Here is an 18,451-nt window from a genome sequence, read left to right as displayed (position 1 = left end):
AAAACAATGCAAGTTGAAAGATAGTGGAGCAACAGTTTTCAAGTTCTGATAAGAAAACCAACTTAGAATTCTATATCTAGAGAAAATATATTTTAGAAATAAAGATTCTTCAGATACAGAAAAGCTGAAAGAGCTCATCATCATCAGCTGACCTACACTATAGGAAAGATGAAAGGAAATCCATTTGGCAGAAGGAAATGATACCAGATGGAAATCGGGTTCCACAGCAAGCAATGGAGGACACCAGGAATGGCAACTACATGGTTATGTGTAGGAGCTTTTTTCTTATTATTTAACTTAAAAAAAGGTAGTTTTGTATTAAAAGGAAAAATAATAACAATGTATTGGATAATTTATAACATACATGGAAGTAAAATGTGTAACAATAATAGTACAAAGATTGAGAGGGGAGAAATGGAAGCATACTCTTGTAAGTTTCCATATGAGAGATACAATATTATTTGAGTTAAAGATGTGTACCATAGGCTGAGCACAGTGGCTCACATCTGTAATTCCAGAACATTTGGAGGCCAAGGTGAGAGGATAGCTGGAGCCCAGGAGTTCAAGACCAGCCTGGGCAGCATAATGAGACCCTGTCTCTACAAAAAATAAAATTCAGTTGCGTGTGGTGGTGTGCACCTGTGGTCCTAGCTACTCAGTAGGCTGAGGTGGGAGGATTGCTTGAGCCTTAAAGGTTGAGGTAGCAGTGAGCTGTGACTATGATTGTGCCACTGTACTACTCCAGTCTGGGTGACAGAACGAGACCCTTGATCTCAAAAAAAAAAAAGGAAAAGAAAAAGAAAATAAAAGTACCACAAGCTGAAAGCTAACATGAAAAACCAAACAGAGGTACAGCTAATGTGTCAAGAAAGGAGATTAAGATTAAATGAAATCATAAATTATATTTAATTAATTCAAAAGTGGTAAGAAAAGGAAGAAAGGGGAAGAAAAAGCCAATAAACATGTAGAAATATCAAGACAGTAGATTTAAAATAGTAAGATGCTCCATGTAAACCCAACATATTGATAACCACATTAAATGAAAATGGTCGAAACTGAATTTAAAGGCAATATATGAAGCAAATAGAGTCGACTTTTAAAGGCTTGGTGCATCTGGGTAAAAAGTATATGGGGGTTCTTGTTACTTTTTTTGTAATTTTTCTGCAACTTTGAAATTGTTTCAAAAATAAAAATTTTAAAATGTGATTTTTTATAAAAAAGCAAATATTTTTTAGAAAAACCCTCTTACATCTCTTTTCTTAAGGTCATAGAGGACCTTGTTTTTCAACTCATTGAACCCTGACAGGGTCATGGCGCTGGGCAGGGAGTCAAGAGACTGAACTCCAGTTCCATTTTCTACCATGTGCAGTATTTGCTTGACCTTTCTAAGCCTCAGTTTTTTCATCTGAAAATGGGTACATTCAAACCTGCCTCGTAGGGTGACGGGGAGGAGTATTCAAGGCTGCGCAATGCTGGCAAGTCATGAGTGCTCAGTGAAAGGCATGCTAGTCAGCAAGACCATAAACCTAAGCATCCCGACCTGGAGTCCATTTCTCAATGCTGGAAGCTGCAGTTGAGAAGGTCAAGTCCAGGAGCCAAGACCAAGATAAGCCAGAATAATGCCAGCAGTATCCTCTGCTTAGCTTTACCTACCGGCTGCCCTGCCCACCTCCAGCGCATCCTTCCTGAAGGCTTTCTCTGTGAACCGCTCAAGGACAGGACACACCATTTCCCCACTAGCCAACTTATGCTCTCTTCCAGAGAGAGAGTACGCCAAGCCACAGGCAAATAGTGAGCCCCTGCATTGGTTCCATCAGGTTCATCTTTACTACCATAGTTGGGCTGAGACCCTCATCTTTTCACACCTGGATGCTGGTGACAGACACATAAATGGTCTCCTAGACTCCAGCCCTATTCTGCCTTCTGATTCCTCATCTCCAAGTCCAATCTTCTCTCCACACTATGGACAAAATGATTTTTTAAAAATGATTTTAATAGCCATTAGTTTTTAGAGCATTTTTCGGCTCACAGCATAATTGAGAAGAAGGTACAGGGATTTCCTGTGTATCTCCTGCCCCCACACATGCATAGCTCCTCATTATCAACATCCCCCACCAGAATGGCACATGTGTAACAGTCAACAAGTCTCTGCTGGTGCACATTATGACCTAAATCATAGTTTACAGCAGAATTTACTCTCAGTGTTGAATGTTCTGTGGGTTTGGATAAATGCATCCCCTTCTATACTATCATACAGGATAGCGTTATTGCTTTGAGAATCCTCCATGCTCTGTCTAGACATCCCTCCCTCCCTGCAGCCCCTGGTGAAGATTGCAACACCAATCTTCTTATTGTCTCTGTCGTTTTGCCTTTTCCAGAATGCCATATAGTTAGAATTGCATAGTATGTAGCCTTTTCAGATTGGTGTCTTTCACTTAGTAATATGAAGTTAAATTTCTTTCATGGCTTGATAGCTCATTTCTTTTCAGCACTGAAGACTATTTAATTGTCTGAATGTACCAGAGTTTATTTATCCGTTCACCTTTTGAAAGATATCTTGTTGTTGTTGCTTTTTTCTAAATTTTGACAATTACTAATGAAGCTGCTACAAGTCAAATATTCCTTATCGGAAATGCTGGACCAGAAGTGTTTTAGGATTTTTTCAGATTTTGAAATGTTTGCAGATACTTTCCTTTGAGTATCATGTCTACGCTCAAAAAGCTTCAGGTTTTTGAGCATTTTGGCTTTTTGGATTAGGGCTGCTTAACCTGTATAAAAACATCCATGTGTAGATTTTTGTGTGGACATAAGTTTTTCAACTCTTTTGGGAAACTACCAAGGAGTGTGTAGCTAAATGTATAATAACTGTGCGTCTAGTTTCTGACCTCCAGTGTGGCTGTACCATTTTGCCCGGCAATGAATGAGAGTTCCTGTTGCTCCATATCCTTGTCAGAATTTGCTGTTGTCAGGTTCTGGATTTTGGCCATTCTAACAGGTGTGTAGTGGTACCTCACTGTTGTTTTAATTTGCAGTTTCCTAATGGCATATGATGTTTGGCACCTTTTAATGTGCTTACATGCCATCTGTCCTTTTTTGTGAGGTGTTTGACTCTTTGATTTTTTGTTTTGAGACACAGTTTCACTCTTTTGCCCAGGCTGGAGTGCAGTGGCGCTATTTCAGCTCACTGCAAACTCTGCCTCCCAGGTTCAAGTGATTCTTCTGCCTCAGCCTCCCAAGAAGCTAGGATTACAGGTGCTTGCCACCATGCCCAGCTACTTTTTGCATTTTTAGTAGAGATGGGGTTTCACTGTGTTGGTCAGGCTGGTCTCGGACTCCTGACCTCAAGCGATCTGCCCACCTCTGCCTTCCCAAAGTGCTGGGATTACAGAAGTGAGCCATCGCACCCAGCGAGTTTGACTCATTTTTTAATTGGGTTGCTTTCTTATTGCTGAGTTTTAAGAGGTCTTTGTGTATTTTGGATAACAGTCCCTTATCAGATATGTTTTTATAAATATTTTCTCCTAGCAAAATGATCTTTTAAAAAAGCAATTCTGCTTTGGGAGGCCGAGGCGGGTAGATCACGAGGTCCAGAGATCGAGACCATCCTGGTCAACATGGTGAAACCTCGTCTCTACTAAAAAAAAATACAAAAAATTAGCTGGGCATGGTGGCATGTGCCTGTAATCCCAGCTACTCAGGAGGCTGAGGCAGGACAATTGCCTGAACCCAGGAGGCGGAGGTTGTGGTGAGCCGAGATCGCGCCATTGCACTCCAGCCTGGGTAACAAGAGCGAAACTCCGTCTCAAAAAATAAATAAATTAAATAAATAAATAAAAATAAAAAAGCAATTCTGATCTTGTCACTTTCTTGCTCAAAACCTTCTTCAGTGGCTCTCCATCATCTTCAGGATAAAAATCTAAACTCTTTAACTTGTGGCAATCTAAACCAAACCCAGCTCTTCCATTTCTTCCCTAAGCCTTCCTCCCTTTGCTTGACAAAGACACATTCTTGGCTCTTGTCCCACTGGGCCAGCTTCTATTACCTAACTCCCTGCCTGACTTTTATTGAACACCTACTATGTGGCAGACAATATGCTAAGTGCATTTTTACTATTCACTTTCTTAACCGTTACCATAATTAAGCAAAGGCTCATTATGCCACAGATGACCATTCACTTTTGCCTGTTCTTCAACTCAGTTCAAATGCCTCCTCCTCCACTTGGATCTGCTCTTTCTATCTTCCCATGGCACTCTACGTCTTTTCAGAATGCTGGTTCTCCAGAGTTACTTCTTGCCTATGATCCTGCATTACCATCTTTGTTAGGTACAAGTCCACCAATCTGTGTGGGCCTCTTGAACTGAGGGCAACATTCTAACAGGGACTGGCCTAGGGTCAGGTCAGGAGTCAGACTGAATGCAATGGAATCTCATGCTCCTAAAGCCAGATCTTGTCAGCCCTGTCCATCCCAGCAGCACCTTGCAGGATTCATCCAAGCATGTGCAGACACCCAGTCTGCATCAGCCCTCCACTGCTGGCCTTCAGGGTACCTGGTGCCTGGGGTGTGGCTGGCACTGTGTCCTAGAGGGAAGTGAAGCAAAAGCCTCAGGACAAGGGGAATTGTAATATTCTCAAGATTGTGGGGCTCTAGGGCATCTGTGTCCTCATGCAGAGGTCCCGAGCTGAAGGCGAGCTGGGGGTCCCTGCCAAGCCTCTCTTCCTCTAGCGGGTAGAGTCTCTTCACATTCTGGCAATTGAGACCCAGCCTGCGTGCTCACGTTAGGCGGTGGAGCTTGCTGGAACTCACACCCTGGGTCCTGTGGATAGGAAATCCAGAGGTGCTGCCCCTGGTGGGAGTGGGCAGCAGGGAGTAGACGGAGCCTCCCCAGACCCTTGGCATTGCCAAGCCAGCTCCCTGGCCAGGGACACAGAAGTGGGCAACACACTTCCAGGTGCAAGCCTCTGGTACTCATCTATAAAATGGAGCTCTTGCTAATAGAGCATGGGGTTGCCTTGACTGTGGAGTGAGACGGATTCAGCTAGCAGCAGCCTCCTGGGGTGTTGCAGAGGTTGATGTGAATGCAGGGGAGAACTTTATGCAGTGGAAAATTCTGATGGATGGAAGCAGTTGTTTTTGTTGTTTATGTGCCTGGGTTTCCTTGGTAGGGAGTGGTGGTGGTGATTCTTTTTTCTATTTTTGTCCCTTGATATGAGCCATAAAGTCCTTAAAAGGCCTTGTAGAGCTGGGTTTAGTGAACTGGAGGGAGCTGGGCCCCAGACACTCTAAACACAGCCTCAAGAAACTCCCTTCCCCTTTTGAGGACTCAGTTTCCCCACCTGTAATAAAGAAGTTGAACCACCTCCTCCTCTGGCCTGCTCTCTGCCAGCTGTTTAATCTTCCCTGCCCCCCCCATGCCACACTATATGCAGAATGGCTTTGGGAATGTTGAAAGACACGGGATATTGCACAGCAAAGCGTATTTAAATCTGCCTGACATGGTTTTAAGATAGAACGGGCCAGATTTAGGACCAGAACAGATCAGACCTCTCCCTGTGGTGTGGAGGGAATCCCGAGCTGACCTGTTATGTTAGGCCATTCTTTCACTACTATAAAGAAATGCCTCAGACTGGGTAATTTATAAAGAAAAGAGTTTGAATTGGCTCACAGTTCTGCAGGCTATATAAGCATGGAGCCAGCATGCTTCTGGGGAGGCCTCAGGGAGCTTTTACTCAGAGTACAAGACAAAGCAGGAGCAGGAACGTAGCATGGCAAAAGCAGGAGCAAGAGAGAGAGAGTGTGAGTGGGGAGGGAGCTGCTACACCTTTAGATGACCAGATCTCTGAGAACTCACTCATTATCTCAAAGAGAACACCAAGCCGTGAGGGATCTGCCCCCACGACCCAACTATCTCCCACCAGGCTTCACTGTCAGCACTGGGATTACAATTCAACCTGAGATTTGGGTGGGAACAAATATTCAAACTCTAACATTCCACCCCTGGCCTCTCCCATATCTCATGTTCTTCTCACATTGCAAAATACCGTTATGCCTTCCCAGTAGTTCCCCAACATCTTAACTCATTCCAGCATTAACTCAAAAGTTCAAAATCGAAACTCTCATCTAAGACAAGGCAAGTCACTTTCACCTATAAGCCTGTAAAATAAAAAAAAAAAATCAAGTTGTTTACTTCCAAGATACAGTGGGGGTGTAGGCATTGGGTAAACACTCCCATTCCAAAAGGGAGCAATTGACCAAAAAAACGGACTGCAGGCCCCACAAAAGTTTAAAACCTAGCAGGGGAGTCTTTCAATCTTAAAGCTCCAAAATAATCTCCTTTGACTCCATCTCCCACATCCAGGGCACACTGGTGCGAGGGATGGGCACCCAAGGTCTTGGGCTGCTCCACCCCTGTTGCTTCACAGGGTGCAGCCCCCCCATCCCCCAGGCTGCTCTCAAAGGCTGGAGTTGAGTTTCTGAAGCTTTCCCAGGCACAGGATGCAAGCTGCTGGTGGATCTATCATTCTCAGATCTGAAGGACAGTGTTCTTCTTCCCTCAGCTCCAACACTGTGTGGGGCCTCCAACCCCACGTTTCCCCTCTACACTGCCTTAGTAGAGGTTCTCTGTGAGGGCTCTGCCCTTGCAGCAGGTTTATGCCTAGACACCTATGCTTCATACATCCTCTGAAACTAGGTGGAAGCTGCCCAGAATCCACCACTCTTGCATTCTGTGTACCTGCAGGCTTAACACCACATGGAAGCCACCAACATTTAAGGCTTACATTCTCCAGTGTGACAGACTGAACTGTACCTGGAGCCAAGCCCAGGTGCAGCAAAAGCTGGAGTGGCCAGGATGTGGGAGCAGTGTCCCAAGGCTGTGCAGGACAGCAGGTCCCTCTGACTGGCCCATGAAACCATTCTTTCCTCCCAACCACCAAGGCCAGTGATGAGAGGGGCTGCCATGAGGGTCCCTGAAATGCTTTCAAGGCCTTTTCCTCTATGTCTTCAATATTAGTACTTGGCTTCCTTTTAGTTATTCAAATATCTCTAGCAAGTGGTTTTTTTCACAGCTTGCTTAAATTCCCCTCCCCCAAAAAGCTTTTTCTTTCTTTGTCACATAGCCAGTCTGCAAATTTTCCACTTTTACAATCTGCTTTCCTTTTAAATATAAGTTCAAACTTTAAGCCATTTATTTGCTCTCGCATCTGAATAGGTTGTTAGAAGCAGCTATGTCACTTCTAAAAACATTTTGCAACTTAGGAATGTCTTCTGCCAAACACCCTAAATCATCACTGTGACATTCATTCAAACATCCATAGTTCCCTAGGGCATGAACACAAGGCAGCCACATTCTTTGTTAATGCATAACAAGGATGACCTTTGCTTCAGTTGTCAATAAGTTCCTCATCTCCATCTGAGACGTCTTCAGCCAGGCCTTCACTGTCCATGTTACTATCAACATTTTGGTCACAACTATTTAACCAGTCTCTAAAATGTTCCAAAATTTCTATCTTCCTCCCTTCTTCTGAGCTCTCCAAACTCTTCCAGCCTCTATCTGTTACCAAGTCCCAAAGTTGCTTCCACAATTTCAGGTATCTTTTAGCAATGCCCCACTCCCAGTACCAATTTTCTATGTTAGGCCATTCTTTCATTGCTATGAAGAAATACCTGAGTCTGGATAATTTACAAAGAAAAGGAGTTTAATTGGCTCACAGTTCTGCACCTGAATAAGCATGGCACCGACATCTGTTCAGCTACTCAGGAGGCCTCATGGAGCTTTGACTTATGTTGGGAAATGAAGTGGGAGCAGACACATCACATGGCCAGAGAAGGCTCAAGAGAGAACGTTGGGAGGAGGTGCCACACACTTTTAAATAATCAGCTCTTCCAGGAACTCACTATCTCAAAGACAGCACCAAACTATGTGGGATTGGCTCCCATGACAAAAACACCTCCCATCAGGCCCCACTTCCAGCACAATAATTCAACATGAGGCTTGGGTGGGGACAAGTAACCAAACTATATCACCTACCTTGGGATATTTCTGGATGACAGCAAGGAGAGGGGACAGGTGAGGCCTGGTGGCAGGGCAGTAGTCACCTTCTGAGAACTGGCCTGAGCCAGTCGGTTAAGATGGGCTAATAGACACTATCCTCTGTGGTCAGATCCATCACCCCTCCCATGCTCAGGACTGGAGAGTGGAGCCAGGGACCATATGCTGGCCCTGGAAGGACCCCAAGAGACAAAAAGACCAACTCCATCCTTCAACAGAGTCAGCCTTTGATGCCAGAGTTTGAAAGAGAACTCATTGAGTTAGAGGCAGAGCCAAGAGGCTGTGCCTGGTAGGATCATAATCATGGTCTGCTGGACCAAACAGGTTACATTGGCTTCAAATGCCAAGGTAAAGGTTCATAATTCTGGGGCTTAAAGCAGGCAGGACAGGACAGGCACGGGGACTCACGTCTGTATTCTCAGCACTTTGGGAGGCTGAATCAGGAAGATCCCTTGAGCCCAGGAGTTTGAGGCAGCCTGGGCAACACAGTGAGACCCTTGTCTCTACAAGAAAAAAAAATTTTTTAATTAGCTAGTCATGGTGGTACGCACCTGTAGTCCCAGCTACTTGGGAGGCTGAGGCTGGAGGATAGCTTGAGCCTTGGAGTTTAAGTTTATAGTGAGCCGTGATTATGCCACTGCATTCCAGTCTGTGTGACAGAGTGAGACTCTGTCCATCCCCTCCAAAAACAGCAAGCAATCCTAAGCTTCCATTGTGGTCAATTTGCTGGAGCAATTGCCCGGGAGGGAGCACAGGTGGGTTTACAGGATGGTAGAAATACTCAATTTCTTACCCTGGGTGCTGAATACAAGGCTGTGGCAGTTTGTGAAAGTCATCAAGCTATACGGATATGTGTACACTGCACTTCAACAAGAATACTTTTAAAAAATAACTAAAAGAAGAGAAGCACGTGGCTTAGACGCTGTTTGGCAACCCCCTGGGGCATAGAGGAGAGGGCAGTGTGCTTCAAACACCCCCAGCCGTAACCATGGGAGTGCGGAATGTTTGAGGGCTGGCCACTGGCACATATTGGCAGAGCAAACACACGGGCCTCCGAACACACTGTCCCCTCTGTGTACACAGGGTGTTAGGCCAGGCTCCACCGAGCTGCACTTCATGGTAACAAAGACAACAATGCTACCATCTTGTAATCGTCAATAGCATCGCCACGCTCAAGTCTTTGGTCCAATATTTGCAGAGCCAGGGAAGCCACATCTACTTTGCAATATTGACTTAGATTCATCACTTACCAGAAAAACCTGAGTGCCCAGGCCCGCCTGCTCATCTGCCATGGCCTTTGGGAGGTGCATGGCCTTAGGCAGAATGTGTGGGGTCATGGAAAAACCAGTCCCCTTTGGTTCATGGCTCATGTCCCTATTATCTTACCCGTGTACCCTGGATTCAGGCCTTGGAGAGGGGTCATGCATCTCCAGACAGCCCAGTGTCCTCTGTAATCCGATCTACAAGATTTGGAGAGCCATGAGTTGGCAAAAATAAATCCTGGAGTTTACCTTTTTGAATGGAATTTTCAGGAAATGGTGATTATAAAGCATTTTTTCATAAAGTTTTCTTTTTTACAAGGAAAGGAAATTTCTTCTTCATAAACGGGTTAAACCCTATAAACGCCAAACATGTTGGTGTTAGTTCAGGGTTTTGCTTCTCCCAGTAATTTCTGAGTGAGACTCTGTACCACTGACAAATACAAGAGACTGCTTTCCAGAAACTCATGTTGCCCAGGGAAGCAGCTCCCGCTTTGTGAGCTCCAGGACCCCAGTGCCCGGCCATGACCTGTGACCTCCTCCCTCCTGGCCTCGCTTTCAGCTGCAGAATGTGAGGGGCCAGCCTGCATCAGCTGGACAGGGAGGGCCTGAACACACTGCCCGGAGGCTCTGCCTTCCACGAGGGGCTGACCCCTCACTGCAGGTGCTGTGTCCCTAGGGCAGCCTGGATGCCCAGTCAGGGGGCAAGACCTTAGACATCCCTGCTCTGAGAGTGTTTCTCTTTTTCCCATGTTATCAGAAAGGCTCTGATGAGATTCCCTGCCCTGCCTTCTCTCTGCCTCCACAGCCCACACGTTCAGGGAGGCCTCCCATAACCATTAATTTAGCCAATTTCCTGGGCCACACCGTCCCCCCGGGGACCCCACTTTGGTGGGCAGCAGCGGAACAAGACTCCCTGCTGTTTCCCTTCCCTTTTAATTACATGGGGACAAGCTTCCTTGGGCTGACTTTGGGAGGCAAGCCCCAGGCCAGCCTGGCTGCCCTCCACGAAACAATGCACACATGTTCCGGAGAATTCCCTCCTTGCCTAATCCGGGCTGGGAAGAAAAGGGCTTTTCTTCTTCTTGTCAAAGGGAGTCTTCGATGCTAAGATACCATTTTGTGTCTCAAGTCATGTCACGGGACTTCTGCCTCAGCCTCGCTGCCTGCTCTTTAGAAATGAAAGACACAGTCCTTGATTCACCTCAGGACGAGTGCCCCCACCCTGCCCTCCTCTGAAAATGAAAGGGGGTTGGGGGCCAGGGGAAGCGGGAAAAGCTCCCAGCTCCCACTGTTTCTTTCTCATCCTGGCAACCTCGGCTTTCTGAACTATTTGCCCAAAGGATGAGTAGGGAGGGCTGAGCCTCACCTGCTGATCTCAAGGGTCATGAATATTCTTATAATCCCCTAGAAAGACGGGCCCTTTCATTAGAGAAGCGGATTCAGTCCTGGCGGCTATCGGTGTTCCCACCTCCTCCTGCCCACCAGCCTTGCCTCTGCTCTGCAGTCCCGCTCCACAGCCTCTGGGTCCCTGCTGGCCTTTCGGCTCTTGGCACAGACTGGAAGAACTGGATTTTCATAAGGCACTGCTATGCTGCCTTTCCTCACTAATCCCTGTCCCTATGTTACAGAAGAATGAAAAGAAACAAGAAAAAAGTTATAGACATGCAACTCGCCACTTGGAAAGGAGTTGGCTTCAGTACACATGAGAGAACAAACTTACTGAATAGTCGTGTGTTTAAGTTCACACTTTGCCTCATTTGACAAAAGGATCTGAGGTAGCTTTTGGAAATCCCCACAATAATGCAGATGAAGAAATCAAGGTTACATGAGGAAAAAAAGGTAGCAAAATGAAATCAAGTCAAGGAAAAATGTAATACCATAAAATTAAGGGCTGAAACTGCTTTTCTAATGAAATGGTCCATCTATCTTTCTAGGGGATTATAAGACGTATAATGTAAGGCTCCATATGACAGCAAGGATAGGCTGATAATTTAGTTTTGGGCTTCCTAGCGGCCAAAGGGAAAAAATGGTCAAAGAAGGTAAGCACAAAGGGCCAGCTCAGGGGTGACACAGTTCTCCCTGATACTGGGTTCCCATCTCTATCAACTGTGGGTCCTCAAACAAAAACACTCGTGTGCTGCATTAAAAATGTCCTCGTTAATATCCCTGCACTACAGGTAAGAGTTTCATTAAGCAATGCTAAAATGGGTTGAAACTGGATTCTCTGTATCTTCTTAAGAAAAAGACAGACCTGTATGACAGCCCACGTTTTCTTCAGAATCTGTAAGGGCAGCTTATTTTTGTTTTTGTTTTTGTTTTTTTGAGACGGCGTTTCACTCTTATCGCCCAGGCTGGAGCGCAATGGCATGATCTTGGCTCACCACAACCTCTGCCTCCCGGGTTCAAATAATTCTCCTACCTCAGCCTCCCGTGTGGCTGGGATTACAGGCATGTGCCACCACACCTGCTAATTTTGTATTTTCAGTAGAGAGGGGGTTTCTCCATGTTGGTCAGGCTGGTCTCAGGTGATCCGCCCACTTCGGCCTACCAAAGTGCTGGGATTACAGGCAGGAGCCACTGTGCCCAGCCAAGTGCAGCGTATTGAGTTGGTGCCACACAGGTAACCCCTGTAGGGGCCTGTCCTGAACATACATGAATGCACAGGACTTGAGCTGTGAACTGGACTGTTTACTTTTCCAGGCCCAAACCTGTCGCAGCAGCACAAGCAGAGCTGGGCCCTGCCTGGAAGCAGGACACTGAAATGCCTTCTAACTCTTCACTTAGCAGACAGAGTGGAGGAAACGCCTCTGGAGAATACATCGCACTTGTTTCAGTGCAGGTGAGTGGACACTGCAGGAGAGGAGCAAGATTCCATCAATATTTCTTTCTTTCTTTTTTAATGGAGTCTCGCTGTTGCCCAGGCTGGAGTGCAGTGGTACAATCTCAGCTCACTGCAACCTCCGCCTCCCTGGTTCTAGCTATTCTTCTGCCTCAGCCTCCTGAGTAGAGATGGGGTTTCGCCATGTTGGCCAGGCTCGTCTTGAACTCCTCACCTCAGGTGACCCACCCACCTTGGCCTCCCAAAGTGCTGGGATTACAGGCGTGAGCCACCAAACCCGCCCATTCCATCAGTATTTCTGATGCCATTATTGGTTTTGGTTTGGAAACAATTATTGATGGATCTTAAACCAACATAGTGTCATAATAATAGCTAACAGTTTTGGATGCTCACCATGTGCTAGACTCTTTGAAAGTGCTTTAAATATTTTATCTAATTTTAACCCCAAAGCACCTGAGAGAGAAAACACACACACACACACACACACACACACACACACTTTTTTTCTTAGTGAAATGAGGAAATGAAGGCTTAGAGGAGAATCTGACACCGCCCAGCTAGAAAACAACAGGGCTAGGATTTTAACCCAGTACTGCATACTTGCACAGCCCAGTGTCGTCAGGAGCATGCCACCCTGAGAAGAAAATCGTAGCAGAAATCAGGAGGCCTGGAAGCCTTCTATTCGGAGATCACTGCTGTAACACGCTAGCTTTGCTATGTCCTCCTTCAGGGATTCATTGCTGCCATGTTTTTGAACAAGGGTTGGTTCTTTAAGATCCTTTATGGCCCCAACATTCAGATAAGCTTATTTATTCATTAGATCACAATGTACTGTGCCAGGCACTGTGTTGTGGGGAAATCAGGTGCAGTCTCTGATTTCTCAGAATCTACAATCTCAATGGGAAGATGGACACTGTGTAAGTAACTAGAAATGTCACATGCACGATGAGGGCCAAGTTTAGGGTGCTAAGGAGCATATCAAAAACTTAAATTAGTCTGAGTTGGGAGCTAGGTCAGGGAAGAGCTCCTCCAGAGGAGGTGTTATTAAGCAGAGCCCTAAGGATAAGTAGCAGGCAAATGGGAGTTCGGGGTTGAGAAGAGGATCTACAAAAGTCCAAGGTAGTATATAGCATATTTATAGGCCTGAAAGCTCAAGGGCCTGAAGCACAGGGGGAAAGGAGGCTGGAGAAGGCAGGGGCAGACCTCACTGGGCTCTCAAAAGCCTTGGTGACTCTGAACGTTATCAGGATGGTGCCAATCCATAACATGGCTTTAAGCAGGAGATTAACAATCATATATGTACATAAAAAAAAAGATCTGGCTATTATATTACAGAGGCTAGGTCACAGGGAAGCAAGAGAGCAAGTGAGTCGGGAGGCCCTGCAGATCACGACTAGAGCCAAGATGTGACAGTGGGGATGGAAAGGCATGGATGGACTGAGATGCTTGCATGTCTAATTTTTTTTTTTTTTTTTGAGACAGAGTCTCGCTCTGTTGCCCAGGCTGGAGTGCAATGGTACCATCTTGGCTCACTGCAACCTCCGCCTCCCAGGTTCAAGCAATTCTCCTCCCTCAGCCTCCCGAGTAGCTGGGATTACAGACGACTGCCACTATGCCTGCCTAATTTTTGTATTCTTTTAGTAGAAACAGGTTTCACCGTGTTGGCCAGACTGGTCTTGAACTCCTGACCTCGTGACCTGCCTGCCTCAACCTCCCAAAGTGCTGGGATTACAGGCATGAGACCGCAACTGGCCGCATGTCTAATTAATAGGCCTTGGTGGATGATTTGATGTGGACATGGGATTGGGGGAAGAGTCAAGATGATCCCTCATTTTTGGCTTGAGCAAAAAGGTAAATGATGTAAAGATATTCCCATTTACTGAAATAGAGCAGAGTACAGGTTGGCAAGAGTAACAATGAATTTAGTTATGAAGTATCTTTGAAAAATGCAAGTGATAATGTTGAATAGGCATCCGGAAGCACTGGCAATTAAATGAGAGTTGAAGCTATGGGAGTGGATAAAATTTAGGAAGAGAATATAGATTGGGAGAGGGCCAGAACAATGGAGAACAGCCAGGAAGGTGGGAGGGACATCAGAAGTGTGTGTTGCAATGGAAGGCAAGAGATGCAAGTACTTCAAAGATGAAGTGGTCAACAGTACAGAATACAGTAAGAGGCCAAGCAAGATACGGCCTGAAAACTATCCAGTGAATGTAATGACATGACACCACCATATCCTTAGGGAGAACAGGTCTGGTGGAGTGGTACAGCTGATTTGAACACACAACCAACACACCAGGGATCACTGCCATTTGCTGGCCTGATCACTGCCATTTTCTGGCAATTGCCATTGATATAAAATATATCCTAATTTCAGGTAAAGAAGCCAACAGGTAATTTTCATGGACAGTACAGAGCTTCAGATATTTTAAACAAAGGGTCTGATCCTGTAGCCAATTCCTCGTAGTACAAAGCATTGATTATCAAATGTTTAATCCCTTGAGAATTATTGAGGACCTGAAAAGTTTTTGTTTGTGTACATTATATCTATGGATATTTATTATATTAGGAATTAAAATTGGCTGGGTGCAGAGGCTCACACCTGTAACCCCAGCACTTCGGGAAGCAGAGGCAGGCACATCACTTGAGGTCAGGAGTTTGAGACCAGCCTGGCCAACATGGTGAAACTCCATCTCTACTAAAAATACAGAAATTAGCCAGTGTGGTGGTGTGCACCGCACTGTAGTCCCAGAGACTGGGGAGGCTGGGACAGGAGAATCACTTGAACCCACGAGGTGGAGGTTGCTGTGAGCCAAGATTGCGCCACTGCACTTCAGCCGGGGTGACACGAGTGAAACTCTATCTCACAAAAAAAAGAAATTAAAACTGAGAAATATTATTTACTCAATGTATTTAAAAAATAAAACTGCATGTTAACATAAATAACATTTTTGATGAAAAACAAATATAGCAACAAGAGTAGTACTGTCTTTCATTTTTGCAGTTCTTTTTAATGTCTGTCTTGGTAGCAGATAACTGGATTATCTTATCTGCTTATTGTGATATGCTGTTTTGGTTGACCTAGATGCAGAAAACCTGGCCTCACAGTTATGGAATTGAAAAAGAGAATAACGTAAGAGCTGTTTCAGGCCATTGTGAGTCTTCTCTGATATTGCACTGACACTTAGCAAAGGTCAGTTGTAATGTGGCATCTGAAACCATTATCAATGAACTTCTCATATTCTGTGACTTAAACTCCATTGGCCTAGCTCCCATTTTGTAGGGATCTTCTCCCATGCCTGATTTGTTACCAGAATGCATTAATGATTTGGGAACTGTTAGTTCCCATGGTTATGCAGATCTCCCAACCGTTGCCACTTTGCCCTTTACAATATCCCCAAATCACAGCCATTCATATTACTATCTCATCAGAAATACATACGCTGAAAAGCTGTCAAGCTTGATGACAGATCCAAGTTTTTCAAAATGTTCATTTTTGCCTAAATGTGTACTTTGTATCAATGGCAATAAGTACACAAAAGTGGTTTTCCTTGAAGTGGATGACTCACTCTGCTTAGTTTGAGAAAATGGCTGCCACGTCTGAGTTCTATAGTTTGGCAGTCATTCGCTTAAGCAAAATGGTGTTCCCTGAAAAAAAGTGGTAATTTAGGTTACAAATTAAACAATGATACAAGGACTTTTTCTCAAGATCACCATTATCTTTTATATGCATATGTATATGTTTTCCGTGTACCAGACTTTTTTTTTTTAAGAAAAAAAAAAAAAAAAACAACAGAGTGCACTCGAGTGAAGATGACACAGTGCTTGTCAGGACGGGGGGTGCCATTGCCCTGTCTCACGCCGCGGCTCCAGTGCTGTGCGCTGTTGTTTCTGTGCAACCAGCGGACGTCAACACAGTGAAAAGGGCAAATATTAGTGTTATCATCAAAATCATGTTGACCTTGTGGACCGTGGAAATAATCTTGAGGACCCCCAGGGACCCAAAAAGCACCCTCTACCAACTGCTGGTATAGAGTAAGCATTGGCATCTAAGAAGGCAATTCACTCATTGAAGAAACTCTCCAGATGCCAAGAAAGCAAAGATTTTCCTCTGAAAGTGTTTTATGTCTTCAGTGAGGCTCTGTAATAAATACTTCAGAAGTTTAGTGCCAGAACCAAACTATTTAATTAAATGTTTAAAATAATACGATAATCAGTTCTATCCATTCCAACACAATGAATGTCTTAACTACCTTGTGGACATATTTTAAAGATTCAATGAGATAATAAAGCTTATGCCAATTAAGGGCAGTTTTATTTACATAAGGCAGTTTTATGTAACACAGAATTGAAGTTTTCACAAATGTCAGCATTAGAAGGACCTTGAATGAACATCCAACTAAACCCTCTTATTTTAGCAGTGAAGAAATAAAGCTACCTAGAGACAGATTTTAATATGATCATGTTCCCATTTTAGATATTTCATTGTGGCAGGAGTGTGGAGGATGAAAAGGAGATGAAAATGGAGGCCCATGGCAGCAATAAAGGTGAGACATGGGGGCCACCTGATCCGTGCAGACAGGATGGAAAAGTGGAGCGGTACAAAATGTATTAAACTGGTGGGCTAGGTGTGGTGGCTTACGCCTGTAATCCTAGCACTTTGGGAGGCTGAGGCTAGTGGATCAACTGAGGTCAGGAGTTCGAGACGAGCCTAGCCAACATGGCGAAACCCCACCTCTACTGAAAATATAAAAAGTAGCTGGGCATGGCATATTAAGATTTAATACTTAAATCTGAAAACAGGGAGGCTAAAACTTGAAAATAGGGAGGTTTCACCTAAATATTGAGATCCCCAACTTCTTTCACAAAACGCCTGACTTTGGAAGTACTGAACCTGTGGCCCTGGATCTAAATTTTCATGAAACAGAAAAAGAACTTGCCTAGGAATCAGGAAATGGAGTTTCTAGCTCTAACAGTAATTGAGCAAATTGCTTCTCTCTTTTTTTTTCTTGCAAAATAAGAGTTATCACTGTTCTAAAACTGTAGTTCATTTTTTAGGTAAATGAAGTAAATCTGAAGGTAAAAACATGATAAAACTTTGTGAAATCACACCATAAATACAGGGAGCCAGGTAGTAGAAGGCTTTCAAAATGGTTTAGAATATATAAATATTGGATGCACCAAAGATTATTCAAACTATAGGCATCAGTGAAAACACCATGATGATTCAGAAAGAGGAAAACACTCAACACGAACTACTGGATGCCTAAATACGCAGGAGGTTTCAGCTTCCCATTAGATGTGGCACATGCAGGTTTGCTGCATACTCATCTGCTCTAGAAAGTTCGCCATTTCCACATTCTCGCCTTGTGGTTTTGAGGAGGCTGAGCGTGCCACGCCTCATCTGTGGAGGCTTTCTGCTTGGCCAGCTTCAGACAAAGTTACCATTAACTCCCCAACCTGCAAGAAAATGATTTGATACAAAGGATTCCAAAATGTCCTCCTCTCCCCCTACAAGCCTGCAAACAAATGGTACAGGAATGAGGTCAGAAAGGAATCCCCCGCCTACCAGGCCCCTGAATTCATTTACCTACCTCAGAGCCCATTCAGAGAAAGGGGTGGGACAGGGAACAAGAGATGCTTGGAGGCCAAGTGGAGTTTGGGGGTCGAGCGCTACATTACAAGATTTGACAGGCCTTTGCCAGCCTTCAGCTTCTTTGTGTCTCTCACATAATAGAGAAACACAAACTGAGCAGCACACGATCTGTGGTTACACCCTTGGACAGAGCACACTCTTTGCAAATGCTAATAGTATTGTAGCATCCTGTCACCCAGTAACACAAAAAAGGATGTTGATTTTCACATGAACCAGAACAGGCCATTGTACACAAGTTTGTGACCAACTTGTAGTATCTGCACATCAAAAGCCCAGCCAATCATGGAGCACACAGCTGGCGAAACGTACCAACAAGGGGCGCCCAACGGGAGGAGCATCTAGTTCCAAATGCCTCACTCCACCAACAGGATAACAAAACAATGCTTTTGACGTGAACAAAATTACATTCTCAGAATCTTGATTCAGCTATGACCAGAGCAATTAGTATAATTAGCAAGAACGTAAATGTCTTAGATGTTTAGAGAAATCCGAATGTATGAAAGTGGGAGTGGCTTCGTGATTGTGGCAAGAGCCTATGGCATGTCAGAGGCAGCAAATGGCAGAGATGTTCAATTAAGCATTCATATTAGAGATGTTCTGATGCGCGTAAGATAACTCAAACAGATTTTGGCATGAAAATATCTTT

Source organism: Callithrix jacchus, chromosome 15 (genome assembly GCF_049354715.1).
Source record: "Callithrix jacchus isolate 240 chromosome 15, calJac240_pri, whole genome shotgun sequence".
Taxonomy (NCBI): domain Eukaryota; kingdom Metazoa; phylum Chordata; class Mammalia; order Primates; family Cebidae; genus Callithrix; species Callithrix jacchus.
This window is presented reverse-complemented; position numbering follows the sequence as displayed.